This window comes from Pan troglodytes, chromosome 5 (assembly GCF_028858775.2).
Source record: "Pan troglodytes isolate AG18354 chromosome 5, NHGRI_mPanTro3-v2.0_pri, whole genome shotgun sequence".
Taxonomy (NCBI): domain Eukaryota; kingdom Metazoa; phylum Chordata; class Mammalia; order Primates; family Hominidae; genus Pan; species Pan troglodytes.
The window spans coordinates 25,002,147-25,027,160 of record NC_072403.2 but is presented as its reverse complement, the minus strand read 5'-3'; the positions used below and the strand labels follow the sequence as shown (position 1 = coordinate 25,027,160).

Below are 25,014 nucleotides of genomic sequence, written 5' to 3'. Positions count from 1 at the left end.
TTTACTTTCAGTCCACATGTCTTTATAGGTAAAAAGTGAGTTTCTTGTAGAGAGCACATAGTTGTGTCTTATTTCTTTATTCAGCTACTTCATGTCTTTTAACTGGAGAATGTAGTCAATTTATATTCAGTGTCATTATTGACAGGTAAGGACTTACTAATGCCATTTTGCTAGTTGTTTTCCAGTTGTTTTGTGAACCTCTTTCTTTCTTACTGGCTTTGTGGATAAATGATTTTCTCTGGCAGTATGTTTTAATTCATTTTTTCTTTTTAGTGTGTCTGTTAGATTTTTGCTTTGTGGTTATAATAATGGTTGAAACAAACATATCAGAATTGTAACAAGTTATTTTAAACTGATGACAACTTAACTTTGATCCCAAAGAAGAAAAGACAGAAGCAAAGAAAAATTAAAATACTCCACAGTTTAACTCCATTCCCCTGGTTTTTGACTTTTTGTTGTGTCTATATATCTTCTTATAATTCCTATCTCTTAACAAACCTGTGTAGTTATTATTTCTTATAGATTTGCCTCTTGGTCTTTATACTAAATATATGCATGGCTTACACACTGCAATGGCAGTATTAGATAATTCTGTGTACTTAACTTTTACCAGTGACTTTTCTACCTTTAGGTGATTTCTTGCTGCATGATAGCATCCTTTTTTTCAGTTGGAAAACTCCCTTTAACATTTCTTATAAGACAGGTATGGTGATGAGTAATTCCCTCAGGTTTTGTTGGTCTGGGAAAGTTTTTATTTCTCCTTTGTGTCTGAAAAATAGCTATGCTGGGTACAGTTTCCTTAGTTGGAGCTTTTATTTCCTTTAGTACTTTGGATATGTCATTCCCATTCCCTCCAGGCCTGTAAGGTTTCCTCTGAGAAGTCTATTGCTAGATGTATCAGACCTTAGATATTATTTGCTTTTATCTTGCTGCTTTTAGGATCCTTTGTTTTTGACTTTTGGGAGTTGATTATATGCCTTGGGATAGTCTTATATGGATTGTGTCTTCTTTGATGTTCTGTGAACTTCTGGTACCTGGATATTAATAATTTTCTATAGGTTTGGAAAGTACTTTGTTATTATTTATTTGAATAAGTTTTCTACCCTGATCTCTTTATCTACATCCTCTTTATGGACAATAACTCTTAAATTTGCCATTTTGAGACTATTTTTTAGATCTTGTAAGCACACTTTATTCTTTTTAATTATTTTTTATCTTCCTATTTTTTAAATAGCTCATCTTTGAGTTCACTAGTTCCTTATTCTGCTTAATTCTGTTGTTAAGACTGTGTTACATTTTTTAGTTTATCTATTGAATTTTTCTGCTCCAGTATTTATTTTTTTTAAATGTCAATGTCTTTGTTAAATTTCTTAGATAGATTTATGAATTCCTTCTCTGTGTTATCTTGAAGATCGCCAAGCTGCCTCAAAATATTTATTTTGAATTCCCTATCTGAGAGGTTATATATCTCTGTCACTCGAGGGTTGTTCACTGGTGCCTTATTTAGTCTGTTTGGTGAGGTAATATTTTCCTGGATGTCCTTCATGCTTATGAACATTTGTCCTTATTTGGGCATTGAAGAGTTAGGTATTTGTTCTAGTCTTCACAGTCTGGCCTTGTTTGTTTGGGACTCAGTTTCCTCCTCCTTGGGTGATGAAGTCTCCTCGGGCCCAGGGCTTGTCTTAATGGCATCAACAGAATTCTGCCCTGTGCTATGTTCTGACTGTGACAGGGTGGGACTGAGTTCCAATGCCAAGTTCCAAACTCACTTTGCTCTGCCTCCTCCAAGCACAGATTTTCTCTCTTGGCTGTACTGCTGGGAGTGGAGGTAGGGGTAGTGTAGGGAACATCAGAGACTGTCCTTCCTACCCTCTTCAATGTGTCCTTGTTATTATGCTAAACCCAGGTACTCTGATCACTCACCTGATATTTTTGGTTCTTATGAAGGTGCTTTTTGCATGGATAATTGTTTGATTTTATGTTCCTGCAGAGGATGAGGGAGGGAATTTCTGAAGGGTTCTAGTCGGCCATCTTGCTCCACCTCCTTCAGTAGGAGTCTTATCTTTGTAGCTTGGTCTTCCCAATAATTTTCTATGGACTTTTAATAATTTTGTCAAAAATTAATTTACCAAAATAATTTTGAAGCAATATGAATATGACAATTTTAAGTGATAATGCATATTCAACCTAAACTAAATTAAGCCAAACTAAAAACTGGGAAAAAGTTATTAAAAAATTGCATCTAGCAATTTTAATTTGACATGATTTTAATGAAAGCAATAAATTACTTGAAATAGAAATCATTACCATTAATATTCCATATAGATTACTTAAACAACTTTTCTACATATGTGGAGAGGGAAATAAAAATTTAGACAAAATTTTGTAGATGAGAAAGAAAACGACAACATAATTTCTAAGTAATATGCTTGGATAAATGCTGTTTTAAAATAGAAGCTAGTAATTTTAATTTGACATGAATATAATGAAAAATGCAACTAAGGTGAATGAAAACATTGTAGGACTTCATATTGTCTTCATCATATCAGGTAATAGGTACCAAAATGTCCCTCTAAATTAAAAAAAATTAATAACTTGTATTCAGCATAGATTTATTTAAATTACATATATTAATTTCAGTAATCATCATTAACTCCTCTGAAAGATGATATAATTAAGAACCTCTATTTCTCTTTTCTTCTGAGTTTGTTGCTTTTATAATATTTAATTTGTGATGGTTTTATTATATATCTGTTCTACTCTGCAATAATAATTACCTCAGTTGTTTTATCTTAGGTCATACTTAAATGAAGTAAGTGTTCAGCCACCTGTTATATAACCATGGTTTCCTAATTTCTCTATTCTTTATTATGATTTATCTCTTCATTGGTTGCATTTAATCTCCAAGGAGGGTTTTTTTAAGTTTCATTGTTGTAAAATTTCATTAAACCTGTTATTTAATGTATAGAAATGCCTTTCTGTTGTATTTATAACTGAAGAGCAATTTGCTATATATAATGGAAACTTTGTTACATTGTTTCTGAAACTCAATATTTATTCTGAGGCCAATCAGATTTCCCACTTGTTATGTAACTTGCTATTTTTTTTCTGAAACTAAGTGTTTTATCTTGATTTTCCCAGACTCATCAATTTCTGAATGCTTTTATTTTTGAAATTTAATAACTAAATATGTCTTTTAGTATTAGCTTTTTATTAACTTTTCTTGGCATTTGCCCTATTAACTGAAATATTTAGTCATTCATTTACTTTAGGTAAGTTTCCCTCTTTTATATCCCTCATTATTTTCTGTTCTATTTGTTGGTGTCTTTACTTCAGCAGTATCAATAGCCCTATGGTGGATGCACTATAGTTTATATACCTATTGTCTATAACTAAATAAATCATTATCTCCATGATGACTTCTGTTTCCTGCTGCTTCTAATTAATTTATTTTATCTATACTGTTTGTTTTGTATCAGTTTTTTCTTTTCCTTATAATATTCCTTTTCTCATAATTCTGATCTTTTATTACATTATTGTTTTCCTAAATCTATGTCCTTAAATCTATGTCCTTATTGGATTATTCAATAAATGCAAAACACCAGCAAAGGAATTTTAGTTCCTTGGATTGTATATTCTTTCAAATTGGATTATCTGTGTTATGTTTTAAAATCAATGCCTTTCTCCATTTATATATTAATATATTTTTATTTGGGGGCTGTAATATATTTTCATCACTCTCAAACCATTTTTTTCCTCTTGTACCTTTGTTAATATCTTATATTTACTAGGAAATGGTGTATGTGGTTTCTCCTTGACATCACTCTTACCTTATCTGGGATTATTTATCTTCCCCCTGTGTACTAGAAGGTACAGAGAACAGACAGAAGAGAGTGGGAAGCACAGCTGGGACTGATTGAGGAGGTCCTGGGTTTACTCTTCTTGCTGAGATCCCACCAGATGTTCTTCATTGGACTCCATTACACCAAGCTTGGCATGAATTCAAGTCTTTTGGGCTTCGGCTTACTTCCCTAATTTAGCACTGTGTGCTGGAGCAAGAGAATCTATGGCCCTTCCTGCTTCTGCCAAGGTCCAGATGTGATTTGTAGAGCATCCACTAAGTGTTTTATCTTGATTTTCCCAGACCCATCAATTCATCCCTTCAAACCACTCCTTTCAAGTTACAGAGCATTCAGATTCAGGATTTGTGTCACTTCTTATATCCTCAGTTATCCTCAGTGCCACTTCTGGAGGTGGAATAAGAGTTGGGAATTCTGTTGACCTGGCCATGACATCAGAATTTTCTGTTACTTCACTGGTCATCATTTTTGAGGTTATAATCCTTCCCCATTTCTTCCTGCTGATGGGAAAATTGGCAGGGTTGTTTTTGTTTTGCTTTTGTTTATTGGAGGAGGAAGATTCTGTACCATAACTTTACAGCACCACCATCCCGCAGATAAATAACTATTTTCAAATGTATTTGTGAGATATGCATCTTAAGAGATTAGAGCAAAGATACTAATGTATAAAAATAAGCAAGCAAGTGCATGAAACATGCATCTTAAGAGATTAGAGCAAAGAGATACTAATGTATAAAAATAAGCAAGCAAGTGCATGAAACACCTAACTTCGATGGCTTGGACTATCAAATATTAACACTTATCAACATTTAGTTTCCATTTTGTACAAAAAAATACTAGGCCTGGTGCTATGAGAGACATAAAGGTGCATAAGTTGGGACAGGAAAATGGAAAGAGGCAAATATGCTTAGACAATTTTATAAGGAAGAATTAATTACTTCCAATAACAAATCACAGACAAAATGTAAAGGTGAGTTAAAGGAGGGAGACAGTATATCCAGTTAAGAGAATATCAAAATGCATAATGAAAAACATGACATTTATAATGTATTCCAAAGATGGTCAGGGATGGGGGCAGGTACATTTAAAGAAAAGAAAGTAAAAGGATAAGCATTAGATATGAAGGTAGAAGAGCATAGAGTGTAGCTAGAAAAGAACAAGCTATATAATATGCAAATAATTTTACACACATTGGAGCAGTGAAAAAAGCTGAAAGTGGAGTATGTAGATGTAGTGTACTTAACTGAATGTTGGAGTGACTTAACTCTGTAAGGTAACGGAGAATAAAAACCACACGTAGTTAATAAGCAAGAGTACAACATGAATAGACTAGTGAGGATAAACATTAATCCGGCAGCAGGATAGAGGTTGAATCCTGGGAAAGTGGAAAAAATGCTACACTGGGTGTCATGAGATTTAGTCTCTTGGTCCAGCTTTGCCACACTACCCATATGTGTGAGATTAAGTGAATCATTTGACCCCTTTTGGTCCCATTGAGCTCTCTGTAAAATAAAGATGGTGAACTTGGCTTCTAATATTTATTCTAGCTCTAAATAGCATAGGTCTATATAATGATGAAAACATGGGAAATATGGAAACTTTTTAGTATATAGCATAAGGTTGGCAAAAAAATACATGGAAAAATAAATTACAATTGAAGTGTTTATAGAAAAAATATTTTATATGCAAGGGAATTTACAAAGGTAGAGTCAAGAAGTCAAATAATTGTATGAAAAGATGACTCTAAGTTTCTGATTTGGGCTTATTAGGAGAATACAGATGACTTTCAGAAGAAGTGTGAACATCAAGCTGAGGAGCTTTTTTGAAGAGCAGGGTCTTTCTATCAACATGGGATAGTGGAAGATTAAAGTAGTGATGACTACATATAGAAATACAAAGTTGAAGTGAGAGACGCAAGTCTGATACTGCAAAAGAAAAATGTAAGAAACTTAGGACTCAACCTTATCAATGAGTTCGTTCAACTATAGAAATGCACTAGGGACTGAATGGTGTCCCCCCAAAATTTATATGTCAAAGCTCTAATCCTAAATATGATGATCTCCAGAGATGGAACTTTGGGGTGGTAATTGGGTTTAGATGAGGTTATGAGGATGGGGTCCTCATGAAGGGAGTAGTGCCCTTATAAGGAGAGGCCAGCGTGCTCACTTGTTCGCATATGCTCTTGTATTCTCTCTCTCTCCTCAACCCCCACCACGTGAGGACACAACAAGAAGATGGTTGTCTACAAGCCAGGAAGAGAGCCTTCACAAGGAACCAAATCAGCGGGCACCCTGATCATGAGACTCCCAGCCTCCAGAACTGTGAGAAATAAATGTCTGCTGTTGAAGCCATCCAGTCCACAGTATTTTTTTACAGCAGCCTGAGCAGATTCAAATAAAGAAATGTAACTTGTGAGATAGACAGAAAGGTAAGAAAGATAATATGCAACATAAAGTCTATGCTTAAAGGAGCGCTTATTAGTAGTTAAGATGAGCTAGGCAAAATATAAATGGTAGAGAAATGAAAGATGACAACACTCATAACTCGCTCATTCATGCAACAGATACTTGCAGAGTATTTATTGAAGGACCCTGCACTGGTACTTAGGAATCAAACTTAAATCCCACCTTCAAATCTGACAGAGATAAGACATAGACTGTTTTTTATTTGGGTAAATTATTCATACCCATTAAAAGATCTGTAGATAAATGCCTTTGGATTTCTAAGAGGGAAGATATTATTTTCAACTGGGAGAAACACAGGAATCTCATTTTATATACTAAGTAGCATTTGGTCTAGACCTTATAGAGAACTAGAATGTTCACATGGAGAGAATGCTGTATGGGGAACTCCAGATGGAATAATTGGTATTAGCTCTGGTCCCAGAGTAGTTACTATCTTTGCAGGAAACCTCAGGTGTAATCTTATGGACCTCTGGAAAGACTGTAACAAAATAACTATTTATGGAGATGACTGGCAAAGTTAAGGACATGGACAAGGGACATGAGGGGCCTAGGGACAGGCAACAGTGAGAAGTCACTCCTAGGAAAGAGTGTTCAGGGAGCCAGTGAAGAGTGTAGCCATGTAGAAAGAATGGCCTGACAGAGCATTCATCCTAGAGGGATGCAGCTGCTGCAAGAGCCATGATGCTGATGCAGGAGGAGACAGGAAGAGACAGGAGGAAAAGCCTCAGCCTCTCCCTTCCCACTCTCCAACCTCCCTGCTTGAACTCTCACCAGCTGATCCCAACAAGAAACAGTCAGTAGGAACAGCTCTGGAGCACAGCTTGAGGTAGAAAATGGAGCAGGGTAGGGACCAAGTGGAAAATAATTGCCATAGCTACTGAGACAGGAGAGAAGAAAATGTGTATATGAGAAAACAGTTCGTTTTGGCTAGAATAAATGATGCATGAGGGCAAAAAGCCAGAGTGTGCTTATAAAAGTAAGTGGTAGCTGAAACTCATCAGAATAATGACAAAATAAAGGGAAACGAAAAAACGTATGACTCTGGTGCTTAACTCCTCAGGGATGTTTGGCACCTTTCCTGGAAATTACAGATAAAAGCAACAGGAGTGGAGAGAAATGACATCAGAACATAAGAGGTACTACAAAATATGAGTTAGTTTTTAGAAATGTGAGTGTAACAGTGGCCAAGAAGAGGCAGTAGGGAGAAAGCAGTACTCTGATTCCTCCATCTCACTCAATGAGGTGAACAGGAAGAATGCCATTTATTTTCTTGGACAAAGGCAGCATAGTCTTTAGACACTTGCTTGGATCAGGAGGGGCAGGGTACTTCCATGATTTGGGTCATTGTGAGGGAAGTAGTTAAGAAAAAAAAAATGAAGGACAGGAGATAAGGGAACTATTTGTGGGACTAGTAGAAGGAAGGCAGCAGTGGAGCGGGGACAGGTGGAACAGAGCTAAAGAGGAAAGAGAGAAGGAAAAGGGATGGCAGAGGATGGGATGGTGATTTTTAATGGCAGGATCAGAGAGTCACGTTGTCGGAAAGTTGAACAAATATATATTAGCCCCCGTGGGAATTCTAGAGAGGAAAACCAGCCATGAGACCTTTCTAAGTATACATTCTTAAGAGAAATCTTGATGTAGTATTTGACCTCAGAGGTTAAGGAATAGTGGGTTTTGGGAAGGACCTGGAGGGTGGTCAGCTGCACACATAGAGGTGTGCTGCAGCCAGCTTGCACCAGCTCCTGAGAATCAATTGTGCACATCTCTTTCCAACTCTGGGCTCTGTGGCTGCACATAAACACCAAAATATGTCATGGTAGGTGTAGTTCTACCCATAGAAACTGGCAAATGCTACAGATGAGGGTTTCCTTCTCACAAAGTCAACTATCAACCCCAGAGCCTATTATTAAACCTTTACCAGCACACCACTGATCTGCTGCAGCTTCAATTTGGGGACAGGTTGTTGCAATGAGCACTAAGGAAGGTGTCGCATGAGAACATGTTCATGAAAGAAGCAGCATCCTCTGCCAAAGGTCACCGGGTGAGTGTGTGCTGAGCAGGTGCAGGCATGGTCCTCCTTAAAAGACTGGAATCAGTGGCTGTTCATTGATTAGAACTACATTTTGATCAAGCTGAGAGAATTCCAGGTGATACAACCTGGAATAAGCTAAGCAAATAAAAATAAGTCATCAACAACCTGTCAGGCATGCGGAATTCAGTGAATAGAAAATTAACCCATTCCTCTGAACTAAGCAATGCTTGATTTAGCTTCAGTGAGCCTTACAAGTGGAAGCTGGCACTTTCTTCCTGTTTGTTTGTTTGTATCTACTGCAAGAAGTAAAAATACATACCACCTACCTGAAGCCTGTCATGGTACTTGTGTTTCTGTAGGAATATTTTCTACAACATCTTAAGTTACTGCTAGAAATTGCCAGCAATTGTGTCTGTGTTTTCCCATTTTTGAAAGAAATTAATACTCTCAATGCCTTAGAGTTGCTCCTTCCCACCTTCTGATGCCTTGCCCTGGGCTTAGTGGATGTAAATTAACTCTGCTGCTGAATAAAGAAATTTTATTCTAGGAATACAGTGCTGAATACAAAAAGAGAGTCATCAATTTTGTCTTTCTTTTCATTTTCTCTCCTCGACCCTTTTCTCCTTAACTATTCTTCTAATTTTTTTCTCTAGCTGACATGTTTTCCATGTCTGTCACATACACAGGGTTTCTTAGGGACTAGAAATGCATGAGAAGTATAACAAGGGGTGATTTACCTGCTTAATGTTATTCACATAGCACAGTCTTTCATCATCAATTCAATAATGTTTGTTAATCACCTGTGATGTGAGAGACACCGTTCTAGACATATTATATCCTACAGAGCAACATCTCATAAGGTATATGCTAAAACAGAGAGAAGATACAGACTTCAGGCAGGTCCATTCTGCTCTGATTTGGGTTTGAAATCAACAGTTCCATATTTGTTTTCATTTTTAATATAAATTTCATTGTGTGTAGTTAGTATACTACGCGATGTTATGGGATACATATATATAGTAAAAAGACTATTATAGCAAAGCATAGTAACCTGTTTGTAACTGTATTAGTCTGAATACTCTTGAATATTGACCATGTGAATGTCTTTCACTTAATTATTTTTATTTTCTTAGCCTTACATCTTGGGAAATATTAAGTTCTCAGAGTGGAAGCAGTTCAGATGAGCCATACTGTAGGAAATACACTGAGATTACTATAAAGGATACTTGCAGGAGAGCTCTGTGCATTTCCTCCGCATTTCCTCCCTCAGTGTCAGACAAATACACACATCAAGTTGGGGCAGTGATTACAATTAAAATGTTAGTTGAAGGATGCCTACAGGGCCCAGGCACAAAAGTGTCAGCTCCTTTGTCAGTCACCTGCCTGACATCCCTACCATCAGCCTCTCCTTCTTCCTTTTACAACAAAAGCCTTTCTTAAAAATGTAAGTAATATTTACCACTTATAAAATTTTAGTTTCAGCTGTGCAAGGTAGCCCTCACCTGTAATCCCAGCATTTTGGGAGGCTGAGGTGAGAGGGTCGCTTGAGACCATCAGTTTGAGACCAGCCTCGGCAACTTGGTGAAATCCTTTCTCTATGCACATGCACGCACACACACACACACACACATTAGCCAGGCATGGTATGAGCACCTGTAGTCCCTGCTACTAGGGGGGCTGAGGTGGGAGAATTGGTTGAGCCCAGGAGTTTAAAGTTGCAGTGAGCCATGATCTCACCACTGCACTCCAGCCTGGGCAACAGAGTGAGACCTTGTCTCTAAAAAACAAACAAATCAAAATTTAGTTTCTTAAAGAACATCTTAATAGGGCTCTGAGCCATTTTTCAAATCACATGTATGTTTTCACAGGAAATAGGGCAGGGGGATAGGAAATAACTGAAGTACAGGCTGTATAGAGGAATATCCACAGGGGAAGACAGAAGTTAGCAAAAGAGCATGGTGTGGAGGATGGTCTAACTGAGAAAGAGAGGCATTACTAGAATATAAGATCTGCTGCAGTTAGAAGAGACCCAAAATAACACTGCGGCAAATGGAGACAACTTTATCTCTGTTGTTTAATGGCCCAGAGAGACATGGGCAGGGCTAGCATTGTGAGTCGGCTCCATGGGGTCATCTGGGGACCCAGGCTCCTTCTACCTTGTTGCTCCACATCCCTGAAGTGTTACTTTCCCTCCAGGTCTCACTACTACAGGCTGAAAATTCCCAAGTTTATTACACCTGTGCTTTCGATCAAGTCTGCTCTGCCAAGCCCCATTGCCACTCTACTTGGTCACATCCCTGGTACAGCCTTCTTGTCACTACTAGATACCCAATAGGTGGCAACACTGGCATTGATGGATCCTACTGGGCTCTGACAGGCTCTAATGCCCACTGACTGTTTGTTTTGCTAAATCTGTAGGGTTATCTGTGGTTAGGTAGGGGAAAATGCTTCTTTCTCTTCTGGTTACACCATGGGCTAGAGTTTCCAAAGTAAGATTGTTTATCCAGTGTTCTGTAAATTTTTCTCAGAAAAAAACTAAATAAAATAATTTCAGCTTTAATGGACAGTCCCTATTCTCCACTGCTCTAATCCAAGAGGAGCTAAGTTGTAAGATACACATGGAAGATAACAATCACGCTGTATTCAGAATCACTTCCCCTAACTTACAACTATATCTCTATTATAGTAAGCTCATTTACCTAGGCTCCCCATTCCCCCAAACAAGATCTCCTGTCCTCATGCTACCCCTCTAAATATCTTCTGTTAGACCTTCCCCACCAGTTCAGTGGCATGCTCTGATCACTTATATTTAAAGTGAAGTTCAACTAGACACAGCATTGGCACAAGGAAATAAGTTGGGGCATAATACTTTGAAAATCGTAACACATGAGAAACAGAACAATGCATCAGTTTGTTCATTGGGAGCCCCTCATAGCATGAGGTATACTATTCAAGACAGTAAAAGTGTCTCAAATTGTGACATTTGTATTATTCAAAGTAGCCAACTATTGGGTATAGCATCCTGCTTCAGTGTTGGGTCTATTGATTGAAAGTTCTATTACAATTCTAAAGTGGATTTAATCTACCATGTTGTAAATGTCAGTAAATATTAATTTTGAAACAAAAATGTCATTTTTTAACAATACAGCAATAGTACTCCTTAGTATTTACACAAAAGAGTTAAAAACTGCAATAAGATACTATCTCACACCAGTCAGAATGGTGATTTTTTAAAATTCAGGAAACAACAGATGCTGGCAAGGCTGTCAAGAAATAGGAACGCTTTTACACTGTTGGTGGAAGTGTAAATTAGTTCAACCATTGTGGAAGACAGTGTGGCGATTCCTCAAGGATCTAGAACCAGAAATACCGTTTGACCCAGCAACCCATTACTGGGTACATACCCAAAAGATTATAAATCATTCCACTATAAAAACACGTGCACACGTATGTTTATTGCAGCACTATTTACAATAGCAAAGACTTAGAACCAACCCAAAAGCCCATCAATGACAGACTGGATAAAGAAAATGTGGCAAATATACACCATGGAATACTATGCAGCCATAAAAAAGAATGAGTTCATGTCCTTTGCAGGGACATGGATGAAGCTGGAAGCCATTATTCTCAGCAAACTAACACAGGAACAGAAAACCAAACACCACATGTTCTCACTCCTAAGTGGGAGTTGAACAATGAGAACACGAGGACACAGGGAGGGGAACAACACATACCAGGACCTGTCGGCGGGTAGGGGGCAAGGGGACGGAGAGCATTAGCACAAATATCTAATGCATGCAGGGCTTCAAACCTAGATGACAGGTTGATAGGTGCAGGAAACCACCATGGCACATGTATACCTATGTAACAAACCTGCACATTCTTCTGTACATGTATCCCATAACTTATGTCCAAACAAAAACTTCCACACGATGTTTTAGTTCCATTCATAATTGCCAAAAAGTAACCAAGATGTCCTTCAGTGGGTGAATGAGTAAGTAAACTGTAGTACATGCAGACAACAAAATATTATTCAGTGTTTGAAAAATGAGTTACCAAGGTACAAAAAGACATGCAAGAAACTTAAATGTATATTACTAAGTGAAAGAAGCTAATTGACAAAGACTACATATTGCATGATTCCAACTAGATAACATTCTGAAAAAGGCAAAACTATGGAGACAGTTAAAAGATCAGTGGTTTCCAGGGATTAGAGAGAAGGAAGGGTGAATAGCTGAGCACGGAGGATTTCTAGAGCAGTGAACCTACTCTGTATGATACAACAATGTTAGACACGCCATTACACATTTTTCCATACCCACAGAATGCACAACACAAAAAGTGAACCCTGATGTAAACCAACTATGGACTCTGGATGATTATGATGTGTCAATACAGGTTCATCAATTGAAACAAATGTAGTACTCTGGTGGATATTGATAATGGGGGAGGCTATGCATTTGTGTGGGGAGAGAGTATATGGGAAATCTCTGTACTTTGCACTTAAGAAGTTTGCTGTGAACCCAAAACGAGTCTAAAAAGTCAAGTCTACTTTAAATGAGGGAAAATGTAGTTCATCTGAAACAACTGTTAATATCCTCAGTGCAATCCAGATTCCAACAACACAAATACAGCCCTAAAGTCCATCTGTGGACATTTCTATTCCCAATTTATAAACACCAATATTTTGTCAATAATAAATTATATGGATGTAGGTAAAAATTTTGTAAAAGTTTCCTGAGTAATTTAGAGAAAACAAGAAAAGCTTCACACCCTTCCTTTTGGGGGATTACAGGAATATATCCCATATGTTCCAAACCTGAGATATTAAATAAAAGTAACAATCTGTATGAGAGCCTGCCTCTAGGGAGCACAGGGGAGACTGATTAAATGTTGGAACACGCCAATGTATGGCAGCAATATGAAATGCATTATATCATTTTAAACTCTAACTTTTAAGCAGACATTATCATTCTCACTTTATTAAAATTTTGCATGAGGCAAGGTCAGGATTTGATGTTACAAACACGTTTTATTTTGTAGTCTCGTTCTCCAGGTACTCAAATTCCCTGGTTGTAAAAAGAGACAGCATTTTTATCCAGCTTATTTGTCAGGATTATATGAAAAAAACTGAACTTGGCCAGTGGCCTTGAATAGGAGACAAAACTGTAGAAATAGTCCTATGAACTAGAAGTAGGAGAGACTATAAACGAGGCGAACTGGAGTTGAAGAATCCTCAGAAAGGAAAGCAGCATTACAGAACCAAGAGAGGATAAGAAAGGCAGCTATGGCCGGGCATTCTGGCTCACGCATGTAATGCCAGCACTTCGGGATGCCAAGACATGAAGATTGCTTATGGCCAGGAGTTCAAGACCAGCCTAGGCAATATAGTGAGACCTGTCCCTACTAAAAAAAAAAAAAAGGAAACAAAAGGAAAAAAATGCAGTCATATTCTCAACTGGGAGGAGAAGTTTGAAGTAGGCTAGAGATGGATATATATACATATATTATATATACATCATACACATATACATACACATATATATCTTTATCTCATAAATATATGATAAAGACGAAGTTGGGCCAGAAGTGGAGGCTTCCACCAGTTGTGGGCCAGTGACAGGGGTTGGGGAGTAGTGGTGATTGCAAACCATGAGCAGAAGGAAGGAGGGGGTAGGAATACAAAACAATTTTTTATGTTTATTTTTCACTCCTGAGTCTCAGCTCCAGCTTGAAACTGATCTCACTCTCATCAATTGGTGTCTTAATATGGAAAGTGGCATAATTAAAGCAGAAACTCTAACAAGCTTGCTTCTGAGGCTTTGAGCCTAAAATATTGGGGTGACTCTAACATTGGAAACCTGATCACTTGCTCAACACCAAGATCAGGGTCTTTCCAATCAGCCATGTCACTGTCATGGAGTAGGAACATAAAATAGTGATTTTCAATAATTTAGGAAAGTTCAAACTAAACTAACATTAACTTTTCATTGCCTCTCCTTCCCCTCTTCCTCTGGCTGAGTTACACGTTTCTGGTTCCCATCTTTTTGTTCCACTCCATGGATGAGAATTGCCCGAAGTTGCAGTGGTTCTCAAGCCTCACTACATATTAGGCTCACGCAGGCAGGTTTTAGAACTGAAAAGACTGGCCCTACTCCAGAAAAACAGAACCCAAACCTAGGAGATGGGGAAAGCCTGAGCAATGGTATGTTTACAGCACTCCCCAGGTGACTCTAATATGCAGCCAGGGTGCTAAGCATCTTTCTATCTGAGCCGTTCAAGGGAAAACAAAGGGCAGCATGTTATTTATTTAATTCTTGACCAGGTTTCCAATTCTTACATATGAGCTAGGGTCTTTGTTGTGAGACAATTTGTCTGTCAATAAAATTACCTTCCAAATGTTTTGAAGACTGGGATTTCTTGTTCTTAGCACAAAGAACAGCATATGCCATTATCAAAGTACCAACAGGAATCTGGATTTAAACCAATCTGGCATTTTTCCTTTATATCTTTTTTTTTTTTTGTCAATTCATTATCATATTCTCTAAGAGAAACAGCAAGAAGTGAGCATTTCCTCAGGGTAATCACTTGAATATGAGTGCCAATAATTTCATTCTACAAAAACCAGATACTCAACTAGATACTGCTAAGAAGAAAAATAAAATATATTAAATTCATAAGAACAACTTCCAAATACTGAACCTTTAACATTATCTCCGATTATAGGTCGTTGTCATATCTAGGGTGTAACCAGCAATGTCAAAAAGCTATAGAATCCTGGAAAGTGCTCCAGCACTAGAAAATGACAAAATGAAAAACTTACAAAGAAATTCCTGTTCCTAGAAATACAACACCTTGTTAAAAATAAAAATCATTAATTTTTGGAGGGGAGGTGTGTTCCAGGACTCTGTCTTATGACTGAAGTACTTGCTAATTGGATAAAAGTAAAAAGAATATTAAATCTCAGTATTTGATGGCAGAAGCCAAGGATGTTTCCCTAGATACAGTCTCCGTTTCTCTTCCCCCTGGGCATCCTGCCATAGGGATTGCTGAGGATGTACATTTGTGATGATATGCACATCTGGTAAAACGACATACGTGTGACCTTCAGTATTTTCAACGTGCGTGCAGCTTGTAGATTGCCTTTGGTGTTGACTTTCCTTCATCTAGCATTTGCAAGAAATTTCCATAGTTTCTAGGTCACTTCATGGAGCTTTTCACAATCTCTAATTTTAATTTTTAGACAGATATACAAATGTATTCATCATAGAAAAAAGTCCAGAAATCTCACCTGCTATAGAAAGATTTAAGAAAATTAAATTTAAATGTACTCAACTTGTTCATAAGACTCCAGCAGTTATTCCCCACTGATAACTTTTGTGTACTTGCCTGGGTTCACTGTCCCTGAGAACTATATCCCCACCTAGTTTTACATGTAAGGAGCTTGGAAGTTACCACTCTGTCCTAATAACATGGAGAAAGCAGAACAAACTGAAAATATCAACAACTCTTCTTGAATCTGCAAGAGAGGTGAGACACAGGGCAAAGCATTGCCCCTAAGATTGGAGAGATAGTCGAATGCAGGAAGTCACAGCTTACTGGAGCAGAGACTCACAAGCAGAAACCTCTGCAGGAATCAGTACCAGGGAAGGAAAAATCTGAACTGTAATTGACAAATTGCTAGAGGCCCCGTGCAGGCAACTCTAAGACTTAAAAACTCTAGGGGGCACCCAGTCATAGGGGGACCCTCCCAATTTTGCGAGATTTACCTCCAGGATCTTGTCCAGGTTCCCACAGTAAATAAGGGAGAAAACAAATCCCTTCGGGCTTTTGGCAAAGGTAGGGGTATTTATGTAAGCATATTACTTTAAAATTACCTTTTTCTCTCTCATCTACATATTTTCTGTTTCAATTTTATTTATTTCCCTCTCAATATATATAGAGAGATTGCATAAATAATCTATAGGGAATATTAGTGATAGAGATTTCTATTTTAAGTAATTTATTGCTTTAAATAAAATCGTGTCAAATTAAAATTACTAGATGCAATTTTAATATTTTCTTTCCAACTTTTAGGTTCGGGGTACTTGTGCGTGTTTTAATTTTTTAATTTTTGTGGATTCATAGTAGGTGTACATATTTATAGGTTATGTGAGATATTTTGACACAGGCATGCAGTGCATAATAACACCAGGATAAATGGTGTATCCACCACCTCAAGCATTCATCCTTTGTGTTATAAACAATCTAACAATACACTTTGTTATTTTTAAATGTACAATTATTTTTTACTATAATCAGCTTGTTGTGCTAGCAAATATTAGATCTTATTCATTCTTTATAATTTTTTTTTGCACTCATTAACCATCTGCACTTCCCTCCTACCACACCCCAACTACTCTTCCCAGACTCTGGTAACCGTCCTTCTACTCTTTATCTCCATGAGTTCAATTATTTTAATTTTTAGCTCCCAAAAATAAGTGAGAACGCGTGAAGTATGTCTTTCTATGCCTGGCTTATTTCCCTTAACATAATGACCTCCGATTTCATCCATGTTTTTGCAAATGGTGGGATCTTCTTTTTTTATGGCTGAATATACTATATTGGGTATATGTACCACATTTCCTTTATTCATCTGTTGAAGGACACTTAAGTTGCTTTTAAATCTCATTAAATAGGTAAATTACGTGTTGCAGGAAATTGGTGCACAGATTATTTTGCCACCCAGGTAATAAGCATAAGACCTGACAGGTAGTTTTTTGACCCTCACCCTCCTCCCACCCTCTACCCCCAAGTAGGCCCTAGTGTCTATTGTTCTCTTCTTTGTGTCCATGTGTATTCAATTTTTTGCTCCCATTTACAAGTGAGAATATGCAGTATTTGGTTTCTGATGCTCTGTTAGCTCACATGGGATAATGGCCTCCACCTCCATCCATGATGCTGCAAAGGGCATGATTTGAGGTTTTTTTTTATGGCTACGTAGTATTCCATGTTATAAATGTACCATATTTTCATTATCCAGTCCACCATTGATGGGCGTTTAGGTTGATTCCATGTCTTTGATATTGTGAATAGTGCTACAATGAACATACACATGCATGTGACCTATCACAGAACAATTTATATTCCTTGGGGTATATACTGACTAATGGGATTGCTGGGTCAAATAGTAGTTCTATTTTAAGTCCATTGAGACATCTCCAAACTGTTTTCCACAGTGGCTGAACTAATTTACACTTCTACTAGCAGTGTATAAGCATTCCTTTTTCTCTGCAACCTCACCAATATCTGTTATTTTTTGACTTTTTAATAATAGCCATTCTTACTGGTGTGAGATGGCATTTACTGTGGTTTTGATTTGTATTTCTCTGATTATTAGTAATGATGAACTTGTTTTCATATATTTGTCTGCCACTTACATATCTTCTTTTGAGACGTGTCTGTTCATATCTTTTGCCCATTTTTTAATGGGGTGGGTTTTTGCTTGCTGATTGGTTAAGTTCTTTATAGAAGCTGGATATTAGACCTCTGTCAGATACATGGTTTGTAGATATTTTTTCGCATTCTGTAGGTTGTCGGTTTACTCTGTTGATGGTTTCTTCCACTGTACAGAAGCTCTTTAATTAGCTCCCACTTGTCAATATCTGTTGTGTTGCAACTATTTGGAGGGACTTAGTCAAAATTTCTTTGCTAGGGCTGATGCTGAGAAAGGTATTTCCTAGGTTTTCTTCTAAGCTTTTTATAGTTTGAGGTCTTACATTTACATCTTTAATCTATCTTAAGTTATTCTTTGTATATGGTGAAAAGTAAGGGTCTAATTTCATTCTTCTGCATATGGCTAGCTAGTTATCCCAGTACCATTTATTGAATAGGTAGTCCTTTCCCCATTGCTTGTTTTTGTTAGCCCTGTTGAAGATCAGATGGTTGTAGATGTGTGGCTTTATTTCTGAGATTTCTGTTCTGTTCCATTGGTCTATGCATCTGTTTTTGTACCAGTATCAGGCTGTTTTGGTTGACGTATCTTTATAGTGTCATGGAGTATAGCAGGCATGGCTGGGGAAGCCTTAGGAAACTTACAATTATGGAGGAAGGTGAAGGGAAAGCAAGCACATCTTCACAAGCTGGCAGGAGAAAGAGGAGAGAGTGAAGAAGGAAGTGCTATACACTTTCAAGCAACCGGATCTTGTAAGAACTCACTCTCATGACAACAGCAAGGGGTAAATCCACTCCCATGATCCCATCACCTCCCACCAGGTCCCTCCTCCAACATTGGGGATTACAATTCAACATGAGACTTAGATGGCAACAAAGAGCCAAACCTTATCAGGTAGTGTGATGCCTCTGGCTTTGTTCTTTTTGTTTAGGATTGCCTTGGCTAGTTGGGCTCTTTTTGGTTCCATATAAATTTAAAAATTTTTAAAATAATTCTGTTAATAATTATTTTGGCAGTTTGATAGGAATAGTGTTGAACCTCTAAATAGTTTTGGGCTCTATGGCCATTTTAATAATATTGACTCTCCTACTCCATGAGCATGGGGTGTTTTCTGATTTATTTGTGTCATCTTTGATTTATCTGAACAGTGTTTTGTAGTTCTCATTGTAAAAATTTTTCACCTCATTGGTTAGATGTATTTCTAGCTATTTCATTTTCTTTGTGGCTATTGTAAACGGGATTGTGTTCTTCATTTGACTATTAGCCTTGCTGTTACTGGCGTACAGAAATGCCACCAATTTCTGCATATAGGTTTTGCATTCTAAAACCTTGCTAAAATCTTTTATTAGTTCTAGTAGCCTTTTGGCAGAGTCTTTAGGGTTGCCTAAGTATAGAATCATGTGATCAGCCAAAAGAGATAATTTGACTTTTACTTTTCTATTTGGATGCCTTTTATTTCTTTCTCCTGCCTGATTGCTCTGGTTAGGACATCTAGTAATATGTTGAATAGGAGTGGTGAAAGTGAGCATCCTTGCCTTGTTCCAGTTTTCAAGGGGAATACTTCCAACTTTTGCCCATTCAGTATGATGTTGGCTGTGGGTTTGTCAAAGATGGCTCTTATTATTTTGAGGTATGCTCCTTCGATAGCTAGTCTGTGGAGGGTTTTTATCATGAAGGAAGGATTTTGGATATTATTAATCATTTTTTCTGCATCTGTTGAGATGATCATATGATATTTAATGCTGTTTATGTGGTGCATCACATTAATTTGTGTATGTTGAACCAACCTTGTATCCCATGAATAAAGCCTAGTTGATCATGTTGAATTAACTTTTTGATGTGCTGCTAGATGCAGTTTGCTAATGTTTTTTAAGGATTTTTTCATCTGTATTCATCAGGAATATTGGCATGAATTTTTCTTTCTTCATTGTGTCTCTGTCAGATTTAGGTATTAGGCTGATGCTGGTTTCATAGAATAAGTTAGGGAGGAATCCCTCCTCTTTGATTTTTTGGAATAGTTTCAGTAGGATTGGCACCAGTTCTTTGTACATCTGGTAGAATTCAGCTGTGCATCCATCTGGTCTAGGACTTATTTTGTTTGTAGGTTGTTTATTACTGCTTCAATTATAGAGCTCGATATTGGTCTATTCAGGATTTCAATCTCTTCCTGATTCAATCTTAAGAGATTGTGTGTTTCCAGGAATTTGTCCATTTCCTCTAGATTTTCTAAATTGTGTGTATAAATTTGTTTATAGTATTCTCTAAAGAGCTTTTTTTATTTCTGTGGGATAGGTTTTAATATCATCATTGTAGTTTCTGATTGTACTTATTTGGATCTTCTCTTTTTTCTTTGCTAGTCTAACTAGCACTCTATCAATCTTGTTAATTTTTTTAAATAATCCACTTTTGGTTTCACTGATCTTTTGTATGGATTTTTACATCTAAATTTTCATAAATTTTTCTCTAATTTTAGTTATTTATCTTCTACTAGGTTTGGGGTTTGTTTGTTCCTTTTATTTCTAGTTCTTTTAAGTGGAAAGTTAGATTGTCAATTTGAGATATTTCTAACTTCCTGATGAAGGCATTTATGGCTATAAACTTTCCTCTTAACACTGCTATAGCTGCATCCCAGAGATTTTGGTAAGTTCTCTCCCTATTTTTGTCAATTTCAAATAATTTTTTTATTTCCGTCTTAATTTCAATGTTCTCTCAAGAATTATTTAGGAACAAGTTGTTTAATTTCCATATGTTTGTATAGTTTTGAGAGGTCTTTTTGATATTTACTTCTATTTTTATTGCACTATGGTCCAAAAATGTGCTTAGTATGATTTCCCTATTTTTTCCCTATTTTTTTGTTGTTGAGTGTTGCTTTATCACTGAGTATCTGATCAATCTTAGAATATGTTCCATGTGCAGATGAGAAAGATCTATTCTATAGTTGTTGGGTGGAATGTTCTGTAGATGTCTCTTATGTCCAATTGGTCAAGTGTTGAGTTTAAGTCCAGAGTTTCTTTGTTAGTTTTCTGCCTTGGTGATCTATCTAATGCTGTCAGTGGGGAGTTAAAATCTTCACTATTATTGTGTGGTTGCCTACGTTTTTCCATAGGGAAAGAAGAACTTGTTTTTTAAATGTAGGTGCTCCAATGTTGGGGGCATATATATTTAGGATAATTCAGTCTTCTTGTCAGATGGCACCCTTTATCATTATGTAATGCCCTTCATTGTCCTTCTTCATTTTTATTGATTTAAAATCTGTTTCATCTGATATAAGAATTGTGACTCTTGCTCTTTTTTTGTTTTTCATTGCATGGTAGATTTTTTTTTTTTTTTTTGCCATCTTTTACTTTGAGGCTGTTGGTGTTGTTACATGTGAGATTGGTCTCTTGAAGACAACAGATGATTTGGTCTGATGTTTTTATCCAGTCTGTCTTTTACATGGGGCATTTAGCCCATTGACATTCAAGGTTAGTATAGATATGTGTGAATTTGATCCTTTCATCCTGTTGTTAGCTGTTTTTTACATAGACTTGATTGTATCCTTGCTTTATATTTATGCCTGTGAGCTATGTGCCTAAGTATGTTTTTGTGGTGGCCAATAATGGTCTTTTGTTTCCCTGTTTAGCACTCCCTTAAGGACCTCTTGTAAGGCTGGTCTAGTTGAAAGGCATCAACTTAGCATTTGCTTGTCTGGAAAAGGACTTTACTTCTTCACTTATGAAGCTTAGTTTGGCAGAATATAAAAATTCTTGGTTGAAATTTCTTTCCTTTAAGGCTGTTAAAAATAGTACACCATTCTCTTCTGGCTTGCAAGGCTTCTACTGACAGGTCTGCTGCTACCTTGAAGGGGTTCCCTCTTTATGTAAATCGACCCTTCTCTCTAGATGCATTTAAGATTTTTTCTTTTACATTGACCTCTGTGAATCAGACTATGTGCCTTAGAGATAGATAGTCATCTTACACAGTATCTAGCTGGGGTTCTCTGTATCTCTTAGATTTGCATGTAAAATCTCTCTAGTGAGATTAAGAAAATTTTTGTGGACTATGTCCTCGATATAGTTTGGATATTTATCCCTGCCCAAATCTCATGTTGAAATGTAATCCTCAATGTTGGTGGTAGGGCCAGGCAGGAAGGTGACTGGATCATGGGGGTGGATTTCTCATGAATGGTTTAGCACCATCTCCTTGGTGCTGTCTTTGTAATAGTGAGTGAGTTCTTGCAAGATCTGGTTGTTTAAAAGTGTGTGGCACCTCCTCCTCTCTCTCTTGCTCCCCAATGTGAGATGTCTGCTCCCCCTATACCTTTCACCATAATTGGGAGCTTCCTGAGGTCTCCCCAGAAGCAGATACCTGTGTTATGCTTTGTGTACAACCTGCACAACTGTGAGCCAATTAAACATCTTTTCTTTATAAATTACCCAGTCTCAGGTATTTCTTTATAGCAAAGCAAGAATGACCTAATTACAGTCCTCAAATATAGCTTCTAAGTTGCATATTCTCTCTCCTTCTGTCTTAGGAATGCCAATGAGTCATAGATTTGGTATCTTTACATAATCCCGTATTTCTCAGAGGTTTTGCTCATTTTTAAAAATTCTTTTTTTCTTTCCTGTCTGAGTTGATTTGAAGAACCAGTCTTCAAACTCTTGAGATTCTTTCCTCATCTTTATCTATTCTAATATTAATATTTCTGATTGTATTATGAAATGCTTATAGTGAGTTTTTCAGCTCTAGAAGTTTAGTTCGGTTCTTTCTTTAAATGGCTATGTAATCTCTCAGCTCTTGGATTATTTTACTGGACTCTGGATTTGGTTTTAACTTTATCCTCAATCTTGATGAATTTCCTTGCCAATCCAAATCCTGGATGCTGTCTGCCACTTCAGTTACTTTAAAGTGGTTAATAACCATTGTTGGGGAATTAATGGATTCATTTGGAGGTAAGGGGACACTCTAGTTTTTTGAATTACCAGAGTTCTTGCACTGATTCTCATCTGGGTGGTTGGTGTTCCTTTAACTCTGGTGTAAGTTAGGTATAAGCAGTTGGCTTTGTTTCTGTTGTTTTCATAGGGCAAGGGCTCTGTACAGGACCTTTATGTGTGGATGAATTCTTGCAGTTGGGTTCACAGGTATACATATTAGCGGCAATCTTTATGGTATTGTCTTTTGGGCTGCAATCCAGTAGATGTCACTTAAGAGTAATGGTCGGTAGCTAGGTTAATACCCACTCTCACAGCTCTTTTGTATTTTCTGACATTCACAGTGTGCTCTGTGGTTGAGGTGGGGCCTAGCCTCCTCACCAGGTTCATTCCTGGGACTTGGGGGAGCCATTCTGATCACTGGCAATGCATCCACATTGCTTTTGTTAGATGTTCTGGGCTGTGGGGCTCTCTCAGGCAGAGGCTGCAGCAGGGAAATAAGCCACACCACTTCTAGACTGGCCTTGTAGAGGAAGGCATGCCCCACTCCTGCCCTGGCCCAGGAACCCATGCATCTTGCCCTTCTCAATGCTCTGAGGGTCGGGGTTCTCCCCTGCAATATCTCCATATTCCCCAGCTGAGCACCACAGCTCTTGGGACACCAGAACATCCCACAGCTTGGGGTCGGGTTCCAGCTGCACAGGGGGATCTTATGTGCTCCCAGGTCACCAGGAAAGTACTCAGGTACAGAAATGCACTCAGTATGGCATGCAAGGACAGCACTGTGCACCTGCTCCTGCAGTTGGCTAGCCCTGGGAAGGGCTGGTGGGCAGGGGAGCTTGCATCTTCCCATTGGAACAGATGCATCCTAGGTCCAATGGGGAGCTAGCCCTGCTGCCTCCTGGCTTAGAGGTCAGTTGAGACTTACAGCTCCTGGAAAGGGATGGGGAGCCCTGGGGGATGGGCGTCCATGGCCACTCTCTGGCGAAGCTGCCCAGCTCACAAAAGCTTCCCAGCTCTATGTCATCTGAAGGCCTGTCTCTGTTTCTGTGGAGAGGCAGGTCCCTATGCCTGCTCACATAATCACAGGGGATGCAGTCACCTGTAGCTAGGATCTAAGAGGTCCACAGTGAGAGTGAGCCATCCTTCAGTTCCCTCACTCATCCTTTTCCCATGAACCATTCAGGGCCAGAAACTACTCCTAGTACTCCTAGTACCCCACTCAAGGGTCTAAACTTCCTTCCTCTTTAGCTTCAGCTTCAGTATTGTTTCTACATCCACTCTTTGCATTTTCTATCTGAAGATACACCCAAGTTGTGGTTTACTCAATAATTTGGTCTCCTTGGTGGGAGTAGCACTTCCTGGTTGTATCTAGTAGGCCATCTTGTCCCACCTCCCTAGGCACATTATTTTCAAACTACAGAAAACCGAAGATGAAGGAAAAGCCCTGAAAACATCAGGATAAAAACACTTTACCTTTAGAGGAACAAGGAAAATAATTATATATGACTTTTCCTCAGAAATAATACATGTAAGAAGAGAGTGGAAGAGATTTTTAAAGTGTTGAGAAAAAAAAATGCCACTGACCTAGAATTCTGCCCTCTGCAAAATTATCCTCCCAAACTGAAGATGTAGTAAGATTTTCTCAGAAAAACAAAAATAATTGAGAAATTTGTTGCCAGTAGAACTGCCATGTAAGAAATGTTAAAAGAAGTTCCTTAGAGAGAAGGAAAATAATATAGTTCAGAACTCATATTTACATAAAGAAGAGTATTAAAAAAAGAATAAGTGAAGATAATAGAAATTTTTGTTTTTCTTATTCTTAATTGATTAGACAACAGTTTGTTCAAAATTCATAATAACAGCAATGTATTTGATTATTGTCCTTGTCCATTTTCTGCAGCTATAACAGAATACCAAAGACTAGGTAATGTATAATGAACAGAAATTTATTTCTTACAGTTATGGATGCTGAGAAGTCTAAGACCAAGGCACCAGCATCTGGCAAGGCCCTTTCTTCCTGACTTCTAGAAGGGAGGAACACTGTGTCCTCACATGATATAAGGTGGAAGGGCAAGAGAGGAAGTATACTCCCTCTTCCACCTTGAGCCTTTTTATGAGTCCTAATCTCATCTATGGGAGCTCTGTCTTTATTACTTAATTACCTCTTAAAGACCCCACCTTTCGATACTATTACATTGCAGATTTGGTGATTAGGTTTCAAGCTATGAATTTTGGAGAGGATGGAAAAATCCAAACCATAATAATTATGTGTGCTTATTTATATATAATATATAGTTGTAAACATACACTA

At 37.7% G+C, this 25,014-nt stretch overlaps 2 long non-coding RNA genes across 2 annotated transcripts in view; one reads left to right on the top strand and one right to left on the bottom strand.

Annotated features, from left to right (window-relative positions):
• LOC104006740 (uncharacterized) overlaps positions 1–6,210 on the top strand; it is a 90,961-nt gene extending 84,751 nt beyond the window's left edge. Inside the window, exon 5 of the long non-coding RNA XR_001718295.3 lies at positions 5,630–6,210. This is a non-coding gene — a long non-coding RNA (uncharacterized LOC104006740). The remainder of the gene's footprint in view (positions 1–5,629) is intronic.
• The window catches only part of LOC134810171 (uncharacterized), a 110,811-nt gene that overhangs the window by 56,895 nt on the left and 28,902 nt on the right, over positions 1–25,014 (bottom strand). The window lies entirely within an intron of this gene.